General features: G+C 36.8%; 1 protein-coding gene across 1 annotated transcript in view; it reads right to left on the bottom strand.

Annotated features, from left to right (window-relative positions):
- Positions 1–20,713, bottom strand: part of LRP1B (LDL receptor related protein 1B) — a gene marked incomplete at its 3' end in the record, with an annotated part of 2,330,707 nt that extends 2,309,994 nt beyond the window's left edge. The window contains exon 1 of the mRNA XM_081243013.1: positions 20,418–20,713. The remainder of the gene's footprint in view (positions 1–20,417) is intronic.
- Positions 20,714–20,969: the final 256 nt, after the last annotated feature.

The following is a 20,969-nucleotide window of genomic DNA, read 5'->3' as shown; positions in this document are numbered from 1 at the left end:
CATATTCATTTTTGTAGACATCTATATTCACATGCAATAACATGGAGAAAAGTGTAGGTTCTGTACACTCTGAGAGAATATTTTAAAGTATTTGGAAGAATTTGATAAAAATCACTTAAGACAAAGAATAATTGTAGACCAGTGTTTCTCAAACTATATGTGGTAAAAGACCAGTGTTGTCGTTGTTGTTATTTCTTCTAATCCTAATTCACTGGAGACTAATATGTTAAAAAAAAAAGCAATAATAAAATAAATCAATACAAAAATAAAATAAAATGATGACATTCAATATAAGTTTTTATATTAGATTCAATAGACAAAATATGTCATTTTGTTATATATGTTTCTAAACACGTTCAGTTTCTATACTTATCACAGACTGGTAACCAATTTGCAGACCAACGAATTGTGAAACAGAACTTGAATAGCACTGTAATTGATCTTTATTATACTGTCTCCTAAAGAGTGTTGATTTTATTAACAGCAAAGCTTTTGATTCACTAAATGATATGCAAATTTATTATTAAAATTACTAATTATTTTAACTAACATATACTGAAGGCTTTCTATGCCTGTCACTGTTTTCTATACAAAAGAAAAAAAAAATTCAAACCTAAAAATAACCCTGAAAGATAAGTAAAATTACTCCATTCATTTTACAGACATACTGAAGAAATTTTCCCAGGGATACACAGCCAGTCAGTAGCAGACCTGGGATTTGAACTGGGGCAATGTGACTTTAAAGCCCGTGTTCTAATGCACTATTCTATCGCCTCTCATAGCACACTGCCTTGTGACCTGAAGCTGAACTGCTTAGAACCATGGAATAGAGGTTGAGCACTAAATCCAGACTCTGTAAAGATGGGGCTCTTCTGGTGACAGAAAAGAACTCACAGACACACCTTAAAAGGAGAATTAACAGAGTTTAATGCGAGATGTGTTCCAGGAACTCCTTTGTCTATTCTAGGACATCTTTGATAAATTTGGGTATTCCAATTCCCCCCAAATATTGAGTATAACTGGATATTTAACTAAAATATAAAACGGGCTGAGGTGTGTTTCAATGTCCTAATTGTCACTACCCTCATCAATTGTGCCATAGATAACACACCAAAGTTAACTATGTTAAAAGGTTACATTTTTTAGATTAGGAGCTTATTATTTTCTTTTATTTATTTCCTCTTTATTTGATTTTCTGGACCTCAGACGCGAAGTGTTGTATTAACCATATGCCTCAGTTAGTAACTCACATTGATCTGAGCAAAACTCTTTTAATTTTGATTCTCTTTTGGCCCAGTTCCCTACTCTCATTTCTCTATCCACCAAAAAAGGCACCCATTTTAATATGTTATAGATAGGTAGGTAGGTAAGCAGATTAGATAGATAGATAGAGCTATATTAGCAGCTGTTTTTTAAAAAAAATATCTTTTATTTGTATACATTCTTATAAAACATATTTTTGTACTGTTTATTTTCTCTCAATACAATGTTTCTACGATTTACCTACAGCGCTGGGGGCACAACTCCCTCATTTCCTCTGAGTATGCCACAGTGTGCCTTCAGTATGCATTTTTTAAAATTAATTTATTTATGAATTTATTTTTGGCTGCATTGGGTCTTTGTTGCTGCGCGCAGGCTTTTCTCTAGTTGCAGCGAGCGGGGGCTGCTCCTCGTTGCGGTGGGCGGGCTTCTCATTGTGGTGGCGTCTTCCGTTGAGAAGCACAGGCTCAAGGCGCACGGGCCTCAGTAGTTGTGGCTCGCGGGCCCAGCGGTTGTGGCTCCCCGGCTCCAGAGCGTAGGCTCAGTAGCTGTGGAGCACGGGCTTAGTTTCTTGGCAGCATGCGGGATATTCCTGGAGCAGGGCTCGAACCTGTGTCTCCTGCATTGGCAGGCGGACTCCCAACCACTGTGCCACCAGGGAAGCCCCCTTAAGTATGCATTTTAGCTTCAAGGGCTCTTTTCTGGAAGCCCTGGGACAAAATAATTATAATCCACTCATCTAAAATCATTCAACATAACAAAAGAGATCTTGTTATGTAAAATAAAGTAAACAAAGCTCTTTTTGTGGTTTTTAGCTTAACTATATGACATGCTAAAATAAAAACTGGAAGTTAAGGTTTATTCGGTTCTGGTGAATTAAAGTAACTTTTAAGTGGTTTTACTTTTTAGAACCCAGGTTTATAGGCCATTACTTTCCTATTTGCAAAGTTCTGGGAGCAAAAGCTCATTACATGTATAATTTTATGGATGTTCATGGCATTTCTAGAGTATTACTTTGAGAATTAAGCATCCTAGTTATGACTCAACTAAACCCCAAATATGCTTAGGATTCTGGATAAACAAGATAAAAAAAAATAGATGCTTTAAATTCACCAAATTTTGACAATCAGGCCTGGGTGGAAAAAAAATTGGATGATTAAATCCACCCTGTACATGCTTAATATAGAAATGGAAGACCCATTAAATTAGTCAAAATTTAAAGCAATTTAAAAGAGATTCAGGACTTCCCTGGTGGGGCAGTGGTTAAGAATCCGCCTGCCAATGCAGGGGACATGGGTTCGAGCCCTGATCCGGGAAGATCCCCCATGCTGCGGAGCAACTGCGCGCCACAATACTGAAGCCCAGGCGCCTAGAGCTCGCGTTCCGCAACAAGAGAAGCCACCGCAATGAAAAGCCCGCGCACCGCAATGAGGAGTAGCCCTCGCTTGCCGCAACTAGAGAAAGCCCGCACACCGCAACAAAGACCCAACGCAGCCAAATATAAAAAAATATTTCAAAAATAAATTAATTAATTAATAAAAAATAAAAGGTATTCAAATTTCATTTGTATTTAGATGATTAGTGTTCAACATTCTTTTATGATTTTAATAATAATATCTCAAATAACATATGGCTAGGAATACAGTTTTTGTTTCTTTTCTATTATAAAAAGAAACAACTCTTTAATGAAATTGAGAAACTGACTGTGGATAAATTAAAAATTAACAGTAGTGCCAGGATTAAATATTATTGAGACCACTAGACCATGGGTTCCTAAGAGGATATTAGATACTTACCTTCATTCACCCAGCATCTAGCATCCGGTGGGGTGCACTGCACACACAGTGAGGTTTGATAATTGGAAGGTAATTTAGCCTAGTTAGTAATATTGTCCATGGGACTTCCCATATTTTAGGGAAGAGTAAAAAATGTACAGAACTTGAGGAAAGGAAGTAGGTAAGCTTTGGGGATGTAATGTTTAATGGTGGAGATAAACTAAAATACAGTCAGAATAAATTTCAGGAGGTGAAACTTAATTTAACATACACATGCACAGAGTGCTATATATGGTGCTTTAAGAGCATAGTATTAAAGCTAGTACCAGTTTAGAGGTGTGCAATTCATTACATATATGCTATCCCATCATTAATAAGATATAACTATAATAAGCTTATAAGTGCTAATTTTGTATGTAAAAATGACATTCCAGACCTCACAATTTTCAGGTTTATTTTTTTTCTATGAACAGTGAGGTAATGTGAGCCTATCCACATACTTCTTTGTCTCTACTGTAAATTTATTTATTACTTTTTTCTGATGAGATATAGTTTGAAGGAATTTGATCCCCACATGGGGATCAAACCCCATGAATTCATAACATTTGTTTCCTACTTTGGTCAAGTCTTTCCAGCTACTGACGTATGCTCAGAAATTAATTTTCTCATTCCACCAGTGTGCACTCTGTGCCTATCAGTTCCAGGCGTTCTGACTGGGGCCAGAGAAAAAACATAGAGGTTGACACTTATTACAGTACTTAAAATCTGAGAGGAAAAGCCAGTATATAAATATAATAAGATGAGAAAATATGAAATAAAGAGCAAAGGTAATTTAGGAAAGTGAGAGATCACATCTGGCTACACTGATAAAAGAGGATTTCTTGGAAGAGCTCATATTTAAGTCTGTATTGAGAGTTTTATGTCATGGAACATGTGTATAATAGAATATATTAAGATCTCAGTCATCCCCATAAGAGAGAGAGGGTCCAAAAGTCTGCCGACTAGGAAATTTGAAGGATGTGGGTAGCAAGTTAACTTATGCAAATAAATCATCTTAATTGAGATTTCTCAACTAGAGTTCCACAGCTGAACCACAGAACATAGAAAATGTCTAAGTGATTATTTTACTTGTCTCAATTAGTACCATTTGAATGCACAGATGAAAAGATAATTCATAACCTTCAAAAATGCCTTAGTGGAATAGGACTTAATTCTCTCATGATGTTCCAGTTGAGAAAGACCTAGTGTCTGATATTTATGTTTATTGCCAGATATATCTATATTTATCTATATATTCTATATCCGTATCTATATACGTAATTATTTATATACCTATATCCATCTATATACTTATAAATTTGTGTACAGCTATTCATCTATTCTTTTTTCTTTCTAGAGAGAGGTTATCTATTAATAATGAGAAATATGACTACTAAATTTACCAGATACTGAGCAGCATTTTCAATCCCTGAAGGTAGACCCACATAGAAGACCAATTATTATTAGAAAGATTTTTCTTGGAGTATAAAATAATAGTACCATTGAGTCATAAGGACTTGATTTATTTCTCTCCCCAAAGAGATAGTCTCCATGTGAAGACTGGATGATTACTTGCGGCCCAGAGCACATTCTCTCTCCCATGAGCCTTAGGCATGGTGCCACTGTTTGCTTCTCTCCCTCTTTTTATTCCTTACCTGAAAACCTCTCTTCCAATTGAATCATTCTCTCTTTGATATCTCTCGTATATATTATGCTAAAAGTGTGTTTGACTTAATAACTTTCGAAGTCATATGGCTTGCATGTTTTAAAGAAGGGGATGCTTTTTGCAGGAGCTTAAAATATTATAAAATCTCTAAGTGCATATCACATTTTAGATGTGATCTCTGCTGAATTATTTCAAGCATTTCATACATTTCCTACTTTGATCTTTCCCTTCATAACTGAACACACAGTTGACAGGCTTAGGTCTAATGAGCATCCATTTGAGTCAAAATAGTCTCTACTTTCAACTTTCCTAATGAGTTTCAACTTTTACCTCAAGTATATCAAGGATAGGAGACCTGAATTTCTCATCTTTAGAACTAGCACCTTCATTTTCTGTTTTTTCACTCATTCAATATAATGAACAAGAAAAAATGCAATGCAATAAAACAGTGGTTTTAAATGTTCATAAGCAGAATGGTCCATTATTCAAATGACATGTAAAAGGAGAACGAGTATGCCTGAAGTGTAGTGAGTGTCAGGAGGCCCTCTTGCTTGCTCCCTCCTTTCCTTCAGCCTTCGCTGCAAAAAAGATTTCTAAGGTACATTTGTGGTGCCATGCTGCAAGGCTTTATAAACCACTGAAAAGACATGATAGATACAGATATTTAGATCAATAGATAAGTAGACATCCGTTCTGTAGCATAGAGCATTTGTTTCCTTTTGCTGCTGTTAACAAAATGCAACAAACTTAGAAGCTTAAACAATACAAATTTAGTATTTTACTGTTCTGTAGGCTAGAAGTACAACACAAAACTCACTGAGCTAAAATCAAGGTGGCAGCAGGACTTCATTTCTTTCCAGAGGCTCTAGGGTTTTGAAAACCTTTCCTGGATCATTTGGGTCTTGGCACAATTCAATTCCTTGCAGCTGCAGGAGTAAAATCCCAATTTTCTTACTGACTGTCAGCTGAGAGCCATTTCCAGCTTCTAGATGCCTTGGCTGATGGCCCCCTTTTTCCAGCCTCAAAGGCATCAGCAGAGGTTCCACCTCTTTATGCTTCAAATCTGTCCTCCTTCTTTCCTCTTCATCTTTCTAACTCAGCCAGGATAGGTTCTCCACCTTTAAGGATTCGTGTGATGAGGCCAGGCCAACAACATAATACAGGATAACCTCCACATCTCAGGATAATCTCAAGGTCTGTACTCATGATCGTATTTTAAAGTAATGTCTGTCATATAACATCCAAAGGTTCCAGGGATTAGAGTGTGGACAGCTTTGTAAGGGGAGAGGTCATTATTCCACTTATCACAAGCAGTGTTTGTGTAGTTATTTGCATTTTCTTCTAAAGAGGAAGTCTTGACCAACAGGCAAGGTTACTAAGGAATATTTTGATGTTATTTTGTATTTAAATGACATTTAATCCATTTTTAAGTCATGAATATCATTCTTAACTTCAAGGCTTTGCATACCACAGTTTGGTTAATTATACCTTGCTTTTCAGTTAATTTCTGGAGAAGGATCTCACATCTCTATTTCCAATATTTTAATTGAACATGCGTGGGAGAAGCTCACAAAGAACCATTAACATAATAAAGGGGGTTTTATTTTAGATTATGGCTGTCAATCAGTAATAATTTATGTTTATGATAATAATAATTTATGATTTCAATTTGCCAGCAATTTAGCTATAAAACACACACACACACACACACACACACACACACACACAAACACAAAACATAGAGACTTACTGAAGTGAAAGAACTGACCCATAGCCAGGCTGACCACAGTTTTGAATACACTGAAGGACTAAATTTTAACATGCTTATTTGAATCTAATTGGAAATTCAGATCTCTATACAGCCATTTTTCCTTTTTTTTAATTAGTTTCTGCTTTATAACAAAGTGAATCAGTCATACATATACATCTGTTCCCACATCCCTTCCCTCATGCATCTCGCTCCCTCCCACCCTCCCCATCCCACCCCTCCAGGCGGTCACAAAGCACCGAGCTGATCTCCCTGTGCTCTGCGGCTGCTTCCCACTATCTACCTTACGTTTGGTAGTGTATATATGTCCATGCCTCTCTTTCGCTTTGTCACAGCTTACCCTTCCCACTCCCCATATCCTCAAGTCCATTCTCAAGTAGGTCTGTGTCTTTATTCCCGTTTTACCCCTAGGTTCTTCATGACATTTTTTTTTTAATTCCATATATATGTGTTAGCATACGGTATTTGTCTTTCTCTTTCTGACTTACTTCACTCTGTATGACAGACTCTAGGTCTATCCACCTCATTACAAATAGCTCAATTTCGTTTCTTTTTATGGCTCAGTAATATTCCATTGTATATATGTGCCACATCTTCTTTATCCATTCATCTGATGATGGACACTTAGGTTGTTTCCAGCTCCGGGCTATTGTGAATACAGCTGCAATGAACATTTTGGTACATGTCTCTTTTGGAATTATGGTTTTCTCAGGGTATATGCCTAGTAGTGGGATTGCTGGGTCATATGGTAGTTCTATTTTTAGTTTTTTAAGGAACCTCCATACTGTTCTCCATAGTGGCTGTACCAATTCACATTCCCACCAGCAGTGCAAGAGTGTTCCCTTTTCTCCACACCCTCTCCAGCATTTATTGTTTCTAGATTTCTTGATGATGGCCATTCTGACTGGTGTGAGATGATATCTCATTGTAGTTTTGATTTGCATTTCTCTAATGATTAATGATGTTGAGCATTCTTTCATGTGTTTGTTGGCAGTCTGTATATCTTCTTTGGAGAAATGCCTATTTAAGTCTTCTGCCCATTTTTGGATTGGCTTGTTTGTTTTTTTGCTATTGAGCTGCATGAGCTGTTTATAAATTTTGGAGATTAATCCTTTGTCAGTTGCTTCATTTGCCAATATTTTCTCCCATTCTGAGGGTTGTCTTTTGGTCTTGTTTATGGTTTCCTTTGCTGTGCAAAAGCTTTGAAGTTTCATTAGGTCCCATTTGTTTATCTTTGTTTTTATTTCCATTTCTCTAGGAGGTGGGTCCAAAAGGATCTTGCTGTGATTTATGTCATAGAATGTTCTGCCTATGTTTTCCTCTAAGAGTTTGATAGTTTCTGGCCTTACATTTAGGTCTTTAATCCATTTTGAGCTTATTTTTGTGAATGGTGTCAGGGAATGATCTAATCTCATACTTTTACAGGTCCCTGTCCAGTTTTCCCAGCACCACTTATTGAAGAGGCTGTCCTTTCTCCACTGTACATTCTTGCCTCCTTTATCAAAGATAAGTTGACCATATGTGTGTGGGTTTATCTCTGGGCTTTCTATCCTGTTCCATTGATCTATCTTTCTGTTTTTGTGCCAGTACAATACTATCTTGATTACTGTAGCTTTGTAGTATAGTCTGAAGTCAGGGAGCCTGATTCCTCCAGCTCCGTTTTTTGTTCTCAAGATTGCTTTAGCTATTAGGGCACTTTTGTTTTTCCAAACAAATTTTGAAATTTTTTGTTCTAGTTCTGTGAAAAATGCCAGTGGTAGTTTGATAGGGATTGCATTGAATCTGTAGATTGCTTTGGGTAGTAGAGTCATTTTCACAATATTGATTTTTCCAATCCAGGAGCATGGTATATCTCTCCATCTATTTGTATCATCTTTAATTTCTTTCATCAGTGTCTTATAATTTTCTGCATACAGGTCTTTTGTCTCCTTAGGTAGATTTATTCCTAGATATTTTATTCTTTTTGTTGCAATGGAAAATGGGAGTGTTTTCTTGATTTCACTTTCAGATTTTTCATTATTAGTGTACAGGAATGCCAGAGATTTCTGTGCATTAATTTTGTATCCTGCTACTTTACCAAATACATTGATGAGCTCTAGTAGTTTTCTGGTAGCATCTGTAGGATTCTCTATGTATAGTATCATGTCATCTGCAAACAGTGACAGCTTTACTTCTTCTTTTCCAATTTGGATTCCTTTTATTTCCTTTTCTTCTCTGATTGCTGTGGCTAAAACTTCCAAAACTAAGTTGAATAAGCGTGGTGAGAGTGGGCAGCCTTGTCTTGTTCCTGATCTTAGTGGAAATGGTTTCAGTTTTTCACCATTGAGAACAATGTTGGCTGTGGGTTTGTCATATATGGCCTTTATTATGTTGAGGAAAGTTCCCTCTATGCCTACTTTCTGCAGGGTTTTTATCATAAATGGGTGTTGAATTTTGTCGAAAGCTTTCTCTGCATCTATTTAGATAATCATATGGTTTTTCTTCTTCAATTTGTTAATATGGTGTATCACATTGATTGATTTGCGTATATTGAAGAATCCTTGCATTCCTGGAATCAACCCCACTTGATCATGGTGTATGATCCCTTTAATGTGCTGTTGGATTCTGTTTGCTAGTATTTTGTTGAGGATTTTTGCATCTATGTTCATCAGTGATATTGGCCTGTAGTTTTCTTTCTTTGTGACATATTTGTCTGGTTTTGATATCAGGGTCATGGTGGCCTTTTAGAATGAGTTTGGGAGTGTTCCTCCCTCTGCTATATTTTGGAAGAGTTTGAGAAGGATAGGTGTTAGCTCTTCTCTAAATGTTTGATAGAATTCGCCTATGAAACCATCTGGTCCTGGGCTTTTGTTTGTTGGAAGATTTTTAATCACAATTTCAATTTCACTGCTTGTGATTGGTCTATTCATATTTTCTATTTCTTCCTGATTCAGTCTTGGCAGGTTGTGCAATTCTAAGAATTTGTCCATTTCTTCCAGGTTGTCCATTTTATTGGCATAGAGTTGCTTGTAGTAATCTCTCATGATCTTTTGTATTTCTGCAGTGTCAGTTGTTACTTCTCCTGTTTCATTTCTAATTCTATTGATTTGAGTCTTCTCCCTTTTTTTCTTGATGAGTCTGGCTAATGGTTTGTCAATTTTGTTTATCTTCTCAAAGAACCAGCTTTTAGTTTTATTGATCTTTGCTATCATTTCCTTCATTTCTTTTTCATTTATTTCTGATCTGATCTTTATGATTTCTTTCCTTCTGCTAACTTTGGGGGTTTTTTGTTCCTCTTTCTCTAATTGCTTTAGGTGCAGGGTCAGGTTGTTTACTCGAGATGTTTCCTGTTTCTTAAGGTGGGATTGTATTGCTATAAACTTCCCCCATAGAACTGCTTTTGCTGCGTCCCATAGGTTTTGGGTCGTCGTGTCTCCATTGTCATTTGTTTCTAGGTATTTTTTTATTTCCTCTTTGATTTCTTCAGTGATCACTTCGTTATTGAGTAGTGTATTGTTTAGCCTCCATGTGTTTGTATTTTTTACACATCTTTTCCTGTAATTGATGTCTAGTCTCATAGCATTGTGGTCGGAAAAGATACTTGATACAATTTCAGTTTTCTTAAATTTACCAAGGCTTGATTTGTGACCCAAGATATGATCTATCCTGGAGAATGTTCCATGAGCACTTGAGAAAAATGTGTATTCTGTTATTTTTGGATGGAATGTCCTATAAATATCAATTAAGTCCATCTTGTTTAATGTATCATTTAAAGCTTGTGTTTCCTTATTTATTTTCATTTTGGATGATCTGTCCATTGGTGAAAGTGGGGTGTTAAAGTCCCCTACTATGAGTGTGTTACTGTCGATTTCCCCTTTTATGGCTGTTAGTATTTGCCTTATGTATTGAGGTGCTCCTAGGTTGGGTGCATAAATATTTACAATTGTTATATCTTCTTCTTGGATCGATCTCTTGATCATTATGTAGTGTCCTTCTTTGTCTCTTCTAATAGTCTTTATTTTAAAGTCTATTTTGTCTGATATAAGAATTGCTACTCCAGCTTTCTTTTGACTTCCATTTGCATGGAGTATCTTTTTCCATCCCCTTACTTTCAATCTGTATGTGTCTCTAGGTCTGAAGTGGGTCTCTTGTAGACAGCATATATATGGGTCTTGTTTTTGTATCCATTCTGCCAATCTGTGTCTTTTGGTGGGAGCATTTAGTCCATTTACATTTAAGGTAATTATTGATATGTATGTTCCTATTCCCATTTCCTTAATTGCTTTGGGTTCGTTATTGTAGGTATATTCCTTCTGTTGTGTTTCTTGCCTAGAGAAGTTCCTTTAGCATTTGCTGTAAAGCTGGTTTGGTGGTGCTGAACTCTCTCAGCTTTTGCTTGTCTGTAAAGGTTTTAATTTCTCCATCAAATCTGAATGAGATCCTTGCTGGGTAGAGTAATCTTGGTTGCAGGTTTCTGTCCTTCATCACTTTAAGTATGTCCTGCCACTCCCTTCTGGCTTGTAGAGTTTCTGCTGAGAGATCAGCTGTTAACCTGATGGGGATTCCCTTGTGTGTTATTTGTTTTTTTTCCCTTGCTGCTTTTAATATGATTTCTTTGTGTTTAATTTTTGACAGTTTGATTAATATGTGTCTTGGCGTATTTCTCCTTAGATTTATTCTGTATGGGACTCTCTGTTCCTCCTGGACTTGATTAACTATTTCCTTTCCCATATTAGGGAAGTTTTCAACTATAATCTCTTCAAATATTTTCTCAGTCCCTTTCTTTTTATCTTCTTCTTCTGGAACCCCTATAATTCGAATGTTGGTGTGTTTAATGTTGTCCCAGAGGTCTCTGAGACTGTCCTCTGTTCTTTTCATTCTTTTTTCTTTATTTTGCTCTGCAGCAGTTATTTCCACTATTTTATCTTCCACCTCACTTATCCGTTCTTCTGCCTCAGTTATTCTGCTATTGATCCCATCTAGAGTATTTTTCATTTCATTTATTGTGTTTTTAATCGGTGCTTGATTCATCTTTAGTTCTTCTAGGTCCTTGTTAACTGTTTCTTGCATTTTGTCTATTCTATTTCCAAGATTTTGGATCTTGGAAATAGAATCTTGGATCATCTTTACTATCATTATTCTGAATTCTTTTTCAGGTAGACTGCCTATTACCTCTTCATTTGTTAGGTCTGGTAGGTTTTTATCTTGCTCCTTCACCTGCTGTGTGTTTTTCTGCCTTCTCATTTTGCTTATGTTACTGTGTTTGGGTTCTCCTTTTTGCAGGCTGCAGATTCGTAGTTCCCGTTGTTTTTGGTGTCTGTCCCCAGTGGCTAAGGTTGTTTCAGTAGGTTGTGTAGGCTTCCTGGTGGGGGGGGACTAGTGCCTGTGTTCTGGTGGTTGAGGCTCGATCTTGTCTTTCTGGTGGACAGGTCCACGTCTGGTGGTGTGTTTTGGGGTGCCTGTGGCCTTATTATGTTTTTAGGCAGCCTCTCTGCTAATGGGTGGGGTTGTGTTCCTGCCTTGCTAGTTGCTTGGCATAGTGTGACCAGCACTGTAGCTTGCTGGTCGTTGAGTGAAGCTGGGTGCTGGTGTTGAGATGGAGATCTCTGGGAGATTTTCGCCGCTTGATATTATGTGGAGTTGGGAGGTGTCTTGTGGACCGGTGTCCTGAAGTTGGCTCTCCCACTTCAGAGGCACAGCACTGACTCCTGGCTGCAGCACCAAGAGCTTTTCATCTGCTAATGCCGCATGCCACTCCTGCTGATGATTCAGCCACCTTGGCCTCTTCTTATCATCTCAGCAACCAGCTTTCACATATTTTTTTCTTAAACTGATCTTCTTTTCAATGAACCTAGATATTCCCTACTCTCTCTGGAAAGTCTAGAAACATTCTCATTTAGTTTTTGAAATTCTTGTCTGAAATCACAGTGCCTTTGCCAGCAGTGAACAGCAATTGTAAATCTCTTTTTTTCTTCAGTAAAATGAGTGTGTTATCTTATTTTCCATCTCCGGAAAAACGCATGGCGCGCCTCAGGCTGGTGCAACGTCACGTCGGCCTCTGCCGCCGCAGGCTCGCCCCTCACTCCGTACCCCTCCCTTCCCCCGGCCTGAGTGAGCCCAGCCATTTATCCTTGAGTTCTAAGTCATTGCATTTCATCTGTTATTTATGATCTCATTTAGATTTCAGAAAAAATCCAATACTTCATGACACATCTTAATTTATACTTTACCTTTAAGATCTGGCTACTCTTTGAGCCAAGAGCACAATGCTTATTCATGTGCATGGGAGTTATGAACCACCACCAAAGGTCAATGAATGCAGTCATATAATGAAGATAGAGTTTTTGGTCCACCTTGGTGTCTGACTGGTGATTTGATTAATGATAAAAATGATGCTACTCTTTCTGATAGTTCCAAGGCAGAATCTTCCTGTGGGATCATGGGTTTTGGCCAGCCACTTCCCAAAGCACCAAGAGTAGCAGAGGAAGGTGGGGATCCTTATAGCCATCCTGGTGTTGCTTTTGCTAGCTCTAGTCACTGGGGGCTGATGTGATTGCTAGCCAAGATAGAACTTCTATAAAACCCAGCAGCAAAATGCTACACATACCTAACGTGTTAATAAGAGAGAGAAAAACTTCAACTTTCTTTTCTCTCTCACTTGGGATTCTAAAGGGCAACAGGGCAGCTACCAGCAAAAAGTCCAGAGGCGCAAATCTACCAACACAGAATTCAAAAGGTACATTTCACAAAAGGTACATTTCACATTTCCAGGCTTTTTGCTGTCACTTCAGAAAATAATACAGTCTTCTCTTTCAGAGTTGATAGATCTTATTGAAATTCAATTCAGTGATTGTCTTTGGACAGTAATTAAGAGAAATTCTTGAGACTGGAGTACCAAATTATCTTTAGTTCAAACCTCAATCTTCTTCAAAACCAACCAACCAACCAACACCTAGTACAAAACAGAGACAAAAATAGACACTGCATATACAGTCATCTAGAATAATAAATAAGAAAATAAATAGGCAGTAATATAATGATATTTTCCAAATCTATTAGGAAAGGTAATGCCATTCTTCCGCTAAGTGATTTTTAAAAAATAGGTTTTATATAGATATAGATGATCGATAGATATAGAAACTATTTCTATCTCTGTATGTGTGTGTGTGTGTGTGTGTATCCAACCCAAAGAGTTATGCTATATGATTTCATTTATGTAACAACCTTGAAGTGACAAAGTTATAGTGGAAAATACATCAGTGAGTACCAGAGGTTAGAGGTGGAAGAAGGGTATAGTTATTAAGGAGTAATATGGTAATAGTAAGGAGGGTGTGCGTGTGCGTTTGTCTAATGGAAAAGTCTGTGTCCTGATTGTGGTGTTTATACTCAAATCTATACATGTGACAAATTTCCATATAACCATACTTCTTGCTCAACGTGTGCGTGCTCGTGCACACACACACACACAAGAGTATATGCAAAACTTGAGAAATTTCAGTAAAGGTCTGTAACTGAGTTAATAATATTGTCCCAATGTCAATTTCCTTATGTTGACAATGTACTATGGTTATGTAAGATATTATCATTGGGGAAAGTTAGGGGAAGAGGACATGGGAAATCTCTGCACTATTTTTGCAACTTGTGAATCTTAAATTCTTTCAAAGTAAAAAGTTTATTTAAAAATCTGACCCATAACTGACATATGTGTTAGAATTAGCAGCAACAAAGGTCATTAGAAAAGTATTTTAACCATATTTTATATGTTTAAAAAGTTAAATAGAAATCTGATAGATATAAAAATGACCCAAATCAAGTTTGTAGAAAAATGTTTGAGATGAAAAACACACTGAGTTTTATAATTGTACTATAATTACATAAGAGTGTCTCTTTAATACATTACTAGTTCAAAATTATTTCCAAACATTTTTAAAAGAGAAATACATGGGGCTTAGTGTTGGTGATTTTTCCATGGTGTCATAGATATTGAATGTCAGAGACTACCCAGTATTCTTGCTAGAATAATGCATTTTTGTGAAATAGCTCCTTCCTTTCCTTTTTTTTTTCTTATTTAAATTTAATTAGGTTCCTTTTCTTACATTAGATTACTTACTTTGTCTCAGGTTATGTTCTCCCTATATTTTCACTGAAGGAACATGTATCTATATACAAATTAAAGTTTTTTACGTTATCAACTCCCTCATGTACAAGATAAGAATAGTATAAATATTCTGGCTTTATGTATTCTATATGATTTACTTAAATGAATGGTAAGAATTTGCAGTAAATTATTATAGTGCTGATCTCATGGCAAGCTCATCTGTTACTATCAAATCTGAAAATATGTTTCTGAACTCTGAGGAGAAATTTGGTATTGATGGCAAGGAATTGTACGACTCAATGACAACACTGTAATAGAAATGTTAACAAATGTGACCCACATGTTGGGATATGTCAGTAGAAACCATATGACATGTTAGTCTTTTAGTAGATTTGTTTTAAGGAAAATAAAATTCAAGATGTGATTTCATTTTATGCTAAAATTTGAACAAAAGATATGTTATTTATGAGATGTTTAAATAATGGATATTAAAGGGAATAGAAATTGACTTGTAAATAAAGCTGTCAATAATCACACACTGGGTTTCAGGCACTGTTCTACACATTTTATATTCATTATCTTATGTAACTGAATGAATTTTTGCAACAGTGATGCTCTTGTGACCATTATGAAGTTGAAGAAACTAAGATTACAAACACTAAGTATCTCTGTCCAAATCACATAGCTAGTAAATGGAAAAGGTGTGATTTAATCCAGTCTGTCTGATATTACAATAAACATCCATGCCTCTATACTCTACTTGAATGAACAGCTCTATTTGGATGTCTCCTAGGCAACTCAGACTCAACTGGTTGGGGCAAAGCGCTTCCTGAAGGAACTTTAGATCCATTCTGTTCCCCTCCCCATGCACACTCACACACATATTTTTTCATATGGACAAGTGATATTTTCCCAATCTTATGCAAAATGCTATAAAACACAGCTTTGGTAACTCCATCTATCCTGATTGCCAACCATAAGGCCATGTTAATTAGAAATTCTGGAAAAGCTGCTGAAATCTAAATAAAATTTTCAAAATTGACTTTGTCATGTGATTTCACTGAACAGTAACCTGTCCTATACTCCCTGATTTTGATTATATCACAATCAACTTTCTAATCACTCTAGTGAAAAATGGCAGATCTTTAATTTTCTTTTTCCTTGGGCCCCATATCTAACCAGTTGCTATCATCTATGTATTCTGGTTCATTGGTTAGATCTTCCACTTTGTGATTTCATTATTTTCAAACATTTTACTTTCTACCCTTTTGTGATTTCTTTTTACCTTGCTTTTTCCATGCCTCCCAGTATCCATATTTCCTGTGTTCTTTTGTACTGATTGAATTTTATTTATATTCCCACTGCGTTTTCCCCCAAATACATACCCATACACTCATTCTACTAGTCTGGAAACAGCATAATCTATGTCTATTTTTAGTGGTTACCCTTAAAATATAATATGCATACTTGGATTTAGTAAGCTCTGAAACAATAGAAGAACCTTAGAATCATCTGTTTTCACTTGCCTCTGTTCTTCTACATGCTATTGATATCTTGCTTTTTTTCTTTTTTAATAATTTTGCCTGTTTTCTAATTACATGCTATATTAGTCGTCAAACTACTATTATTGTTTTATATGTGTCAACGCATTTAGATTTGCTCATATTTGCAATTTTCTTGCTCACCATTCCTTTTAAGTATTTGTCTTTCCTTCCAGAGGGTCTTCTAAGAAACATACACTTGAATTGCTTCAAGGAGTGTCTGTGCTAACTTTTTTTGCTGTTTTTGTTGTTTTGTCATTTGTAATGAAAGTTTCATGAGGTATATATGTGATTGGCAGCCTCTAGATGACCCCCATTGATCTCTGCCTCTTGGTATTTACTCACTTGTGAAATGCCTTCCCCTTGAATGTAGGCCATACCTAATGTCTTTCTTCTAACAAATATAATACAGTGAAAATGATGGGATGTCACTTCCAATATTAGATTTACCAAAAGTCTATGGTTTCCATCTTGTTGGCCTTTTCTTCATCTCTCCATTGCTCCTTCTAATGGAAGTTAGCTGCTATGTTTTGAGCTGGTATAGGCAGAGGGTCACAGAATAAGGGACTGAGGGAGACATGCAGGGAACAGTCATCAAGGAACTGAGACTGTCAGTCTACCATCCAGCAAAGAACCAAATCCTGCCAACACCAAGTGAGCAAGTAATAGTGTCTGCTACAACTTCATTGATAACCTAACTGGAATTTCTTTTGAGCTCTCATACCACTTTATATGTTTCTCTATTATAGAACTTCTCACTTTCAATCATGTGTTAGATTTCTATGGTGCACATGTCTTACATCTCCTAGTAGATTCTAAGCTCCTTTAAGGTTAAGATTTATTCATTAATTTTTACAAAATATTATAGAATATATATAAAATATGTAAGATTTTACTTAACATATTCCTGATACCACTAGAACAAAATTTTAAAACAAAAAGCACAGAATAAGATTAAGAAAGAAAAACAGGTAGAGTAAAAAGCAAGTGTAAAGCAAATAATTTCAGGTAATTGATATAACGGGGGGAATGGGATTCTACTTTTTACATTATTTGGATGGTGGTGGCCACATTCTATATAGATGGATAGACCTGTATGAAAAATACAGAATATGGGGGGAAGGAATTAATCTACTAAATAGTTTTGCTAGGTGTTTACTCTTTATCAGACACTGCATCGACCATGTAATATTTAGAATACCCTTGTCACTGAAGAATTCACTATTTAATGGAGGAGGTAAAAAAGTACAGAAATAATTATATTGCAGTGTAATTTATAATGATAGAGTTGTTGGACTCAAAAAGGGCACCTAACAAATGATGGAGTTTGAAGAGTTGAGATTAGAGAAAGCTGCCCAAACTAATTTATTTAGCCAGGTGAAGAAAGCAAATTGGGGAAAATTTAGTCACACCCCCAGACTTCTGGAAAGGGGAAAGGGGATGGAGGTTGAATCAATCACCAAATGTCGGATTACCCTGGTGGCACAGTGGTTAAGAATCCGCCTGCCAATGCAGAGGACACAGTCCGGGAAGCCCTGGTCTGGGAAGGTCCCACATGCCGTGGAGCAACTAAGTCCTTGCACCACAACTACTGAGCCTGCATTCTGGAGCCCGCGAGCCACAACTGTTGACTCCGTGTGCTGCAACTACTGAAGCCCTTGTGGCCTGGAGCCTCTGCTCCGTAACAAGAGAAGCCACCGTACTGAGGAGCCCGCACACCGCAACAAAGAGTAGCCCCCACTCGCCGCAACTAGAGAAAGCCCCGCGCAGCAACGAAGACCCAACACAGCCAAAAATAAAATATAAACAAATAAATAAATTTAGAAAAAAAAACTGTACATAAGTGCTTATTAAAAAAAAATCACCAAATGCCAATGATTTAATCAACCATGCTTCCATCAAAACTGCAAAAGGTCAGGGTTGGGAGAACTTCCAAGATGGTGAACACGTGGAGATTCCCAGAGTGTTGTGCTTGGAGTGGGCATGGAAGCTCCAAAATATGCCCTAATGGCATATTGATTATTTTGAATTAAAATTACTTAAGAAACAGTAGATGCAAGAGGAACACTCCTCTCTGTCTCCCTGAAAGCAGGAAATAAATCTCCCATATGAAAGGTACCTTCCCTGTACTGGGAGGTAGAAAGACATCCTCATTACCAGAGATAAGGAATTCAGGGCTGAGAAACTTGTACAAACAAACCTTGTTACTTCTTTACTAATTTACTACTCAAGCTCTAACTTTGCTTAAATTTTCTTACTATTTAAGCACTCAAACTTCAGTTTCTTTGCCCCATTAATTCCTCAAATTTATTGTTTCTTTGTCTAAAATGTATAAAAGCTGCCTTCTTTCACCACTTCTTAGGTCCCATTTCTATGAGACTTCTGCGTGTACCAATTAAGCTTGTTTCTTTAATCTGTCTTGTGTCAATTTTATTATTAGTCCAGCCACAAGAACTCAAGAATGGTAGAGGGGGAAATTTCCCCCTCCCTGAAAGATGTAAAATAGGATTGCTGACTCAAAAACTTCTACCAGAATCTCATCCTTTTCATTATGTCTCTTTAGACATTTTCAAAAATGGCCAGGAGTGACTTAAACATGTTTCCAGAGTGACTATCTATGACTTTTGGTCTCACCTTTCTTTATCTCTGGATTCCAGGGCATTTAATGTGTCTGTCAATGATGCTATACATCTATCTCTCAATGAATCTATGAATGCTTTGAAACCCATATATGCCTTCAAAATACCACGTATATCTGTATTCTCTCAGTTTCCATCTGCGGATTTCCTTCCCATCTCTTCTGCTCATCTCAACTGTATAATTCTCTTAGGTTTACAGTATACAAAGAGCTTCTTTCTTTAAGTGCTTAAGTAAGAAAGGAAGATGTCCAGCTTTAGATATTTTGAGATTCATATTGACATAATTATATGCGGTTTTACTACATGGTACTCATCCTCATAGACTGCATAGATGCTTTGAGGGTGGGGCACACAGCTGAATTTAGTGCGCTCAAGTTTGGCTTCAGCATGCATCTCAAAAAACTGCCAGTAGTTGTTAGCAAAATCTTGTCCCTGTCGTTGGATATAGTCCACCTTTATAAATTCATTCTCCTTGGGATTTTTTTCTCAGGACCACAGTTGGTACTTCTTAAAATCAGATTATTATATGGTCTTCCTATTCATTAGACATGTCTGTATAGATCTGGACTCCTACTGTGGACCATGTTCAAGTTCTTTCTCTTGAGGGTTCTAAATCCCCATAGCTCAGGGTGTGTGGCTTGACTCCTTCCTGTTGGATGCTCAGATGTTGCTTGCCCAAAGGACATTTAATACCATTAATGACGATACTGTCTTTGTGAACATGCAGTGAATTAGCCAGGCCATCGCCAGGCCATCGAAAGATTTAAACAAGATAGAAAAAAAATCCAATCTGTGTTTTAGACACAGTGGTATCAGTGTAGATGATAGAATAAATTCAGAGACAGACTGGAGGCAGAGGGATCTTCTGGATTACTGCCATAATCCAGGTTAGAAATAAGGATAGCCTGAATTAAAGCTGGGGCAGTAGAAGATGAAGCAAAAGAAGACAACCTGAGATAAATTTTTATTATCAAATATACATGGAGCAAGAGGAAAGGTAAAAATCTAAAATGCTTCCAGATCTCAATATTTCCTTCTTGTCACCACAGAATTATGCTATATTAAGAGGTGGCATGGGTTTAGGGTACCATATAGAGATCAAGTTGACCTCATTAACCCAATACACACTGTGTAAGACCAAAAGAAATTATAGCTACACTAAGGGGATCAGCTTGGGGCCCTAAATAAAATGATGCAGTGAAGCTACATAAGTATAATGCATTCTGCCTGTCCTTTCTACTCTTTGCTTCTTCAGGGAAATATTTATTTGTGAGGGAATGGTAACACATATCATGCTGAAAGTATTTACTGCCAGCACATACTTATGTCATCTTAACCTATAATGTAATGGGAGAAGAGGAAAAGGTTATGGAAGCAATGAAAATATACAGAATTTGTATGTGAGGCTCATATGAATTTTGTAATCCAAATAGATTTTCCATAGATATAAGAGTATTCCAAAACTTTCAGTATGGGATAGTTTGGGCTTTCACAAATATGTCAGTGTAAGTTTGCACAAGTGAAAAGAGTCTTATTTCTTTCCTACAGCTGTGCACTGAAGTAAGCAATTATGTCAGTTAGCAAATACAAAGGTCATAATAATTTCAGACCTTCCAACTGTTCATGAAGTTGGTTGATATTTGTACACTCACCTCCAGGTACCTGCTTGATGGCGATGTAGCTAGTGCTCAGTTACATTTCTTGAAGAAAAAAAGTCCACTAATCTTAAGTGCTGATGGTGCCTGCTGTTTATAATTCTCTAGCATAACCTAATCTTTAAAAAACAAATCCTTGTGCTTTCTCGCAGCAGAATATGAGAAATATTTTTGCCCATTGAATGGAAAATAATAGGTGGTTGGATTTTGATAATTACTGCTTCATTCTCATCTTGTGCTAAGGGTAGACTCCATAATGCATTAAAATTGTTGTAGTTTCTAAGAAGATCATCCCATAGCCTATTCTTCCCTCAGCTGTGGCAGGTTTACCAGGGAACTTGTTCTTTTCCTTTTTGTATTGTGAAACTTCAATTTAATCATTCCTAAAATGCATTTGTCAAGAGGTGAATCTGTAAAAGATTTTGTAACAGGCCCCTGAATTTGACCCTTTGGGACTGGGAGGTTGTTTGCCATTCTTGTTATTCGCAAATGGATCAAACTCTTTGAACATAATGATGAATTCACTAATGTACTCCTTGTATTTGTGAG

The sequence above is a fragment of the Mesoplodon bidens genome (genome assembly GCF_964165515.1).
Source record: "Mesoplodon bidens genome assembly, chromosome: 8".
NCBI lineage: Eukaryota > Metazoa > Chordata > Mammalia > Artiodactyla > Ziphiidae > Mesoplodon > Mesoplodon bidens.
Note: the sequence above shows the minus strand (reverse complement) of the source record. Positions and strands in the feature narration are given on the sequence as shown.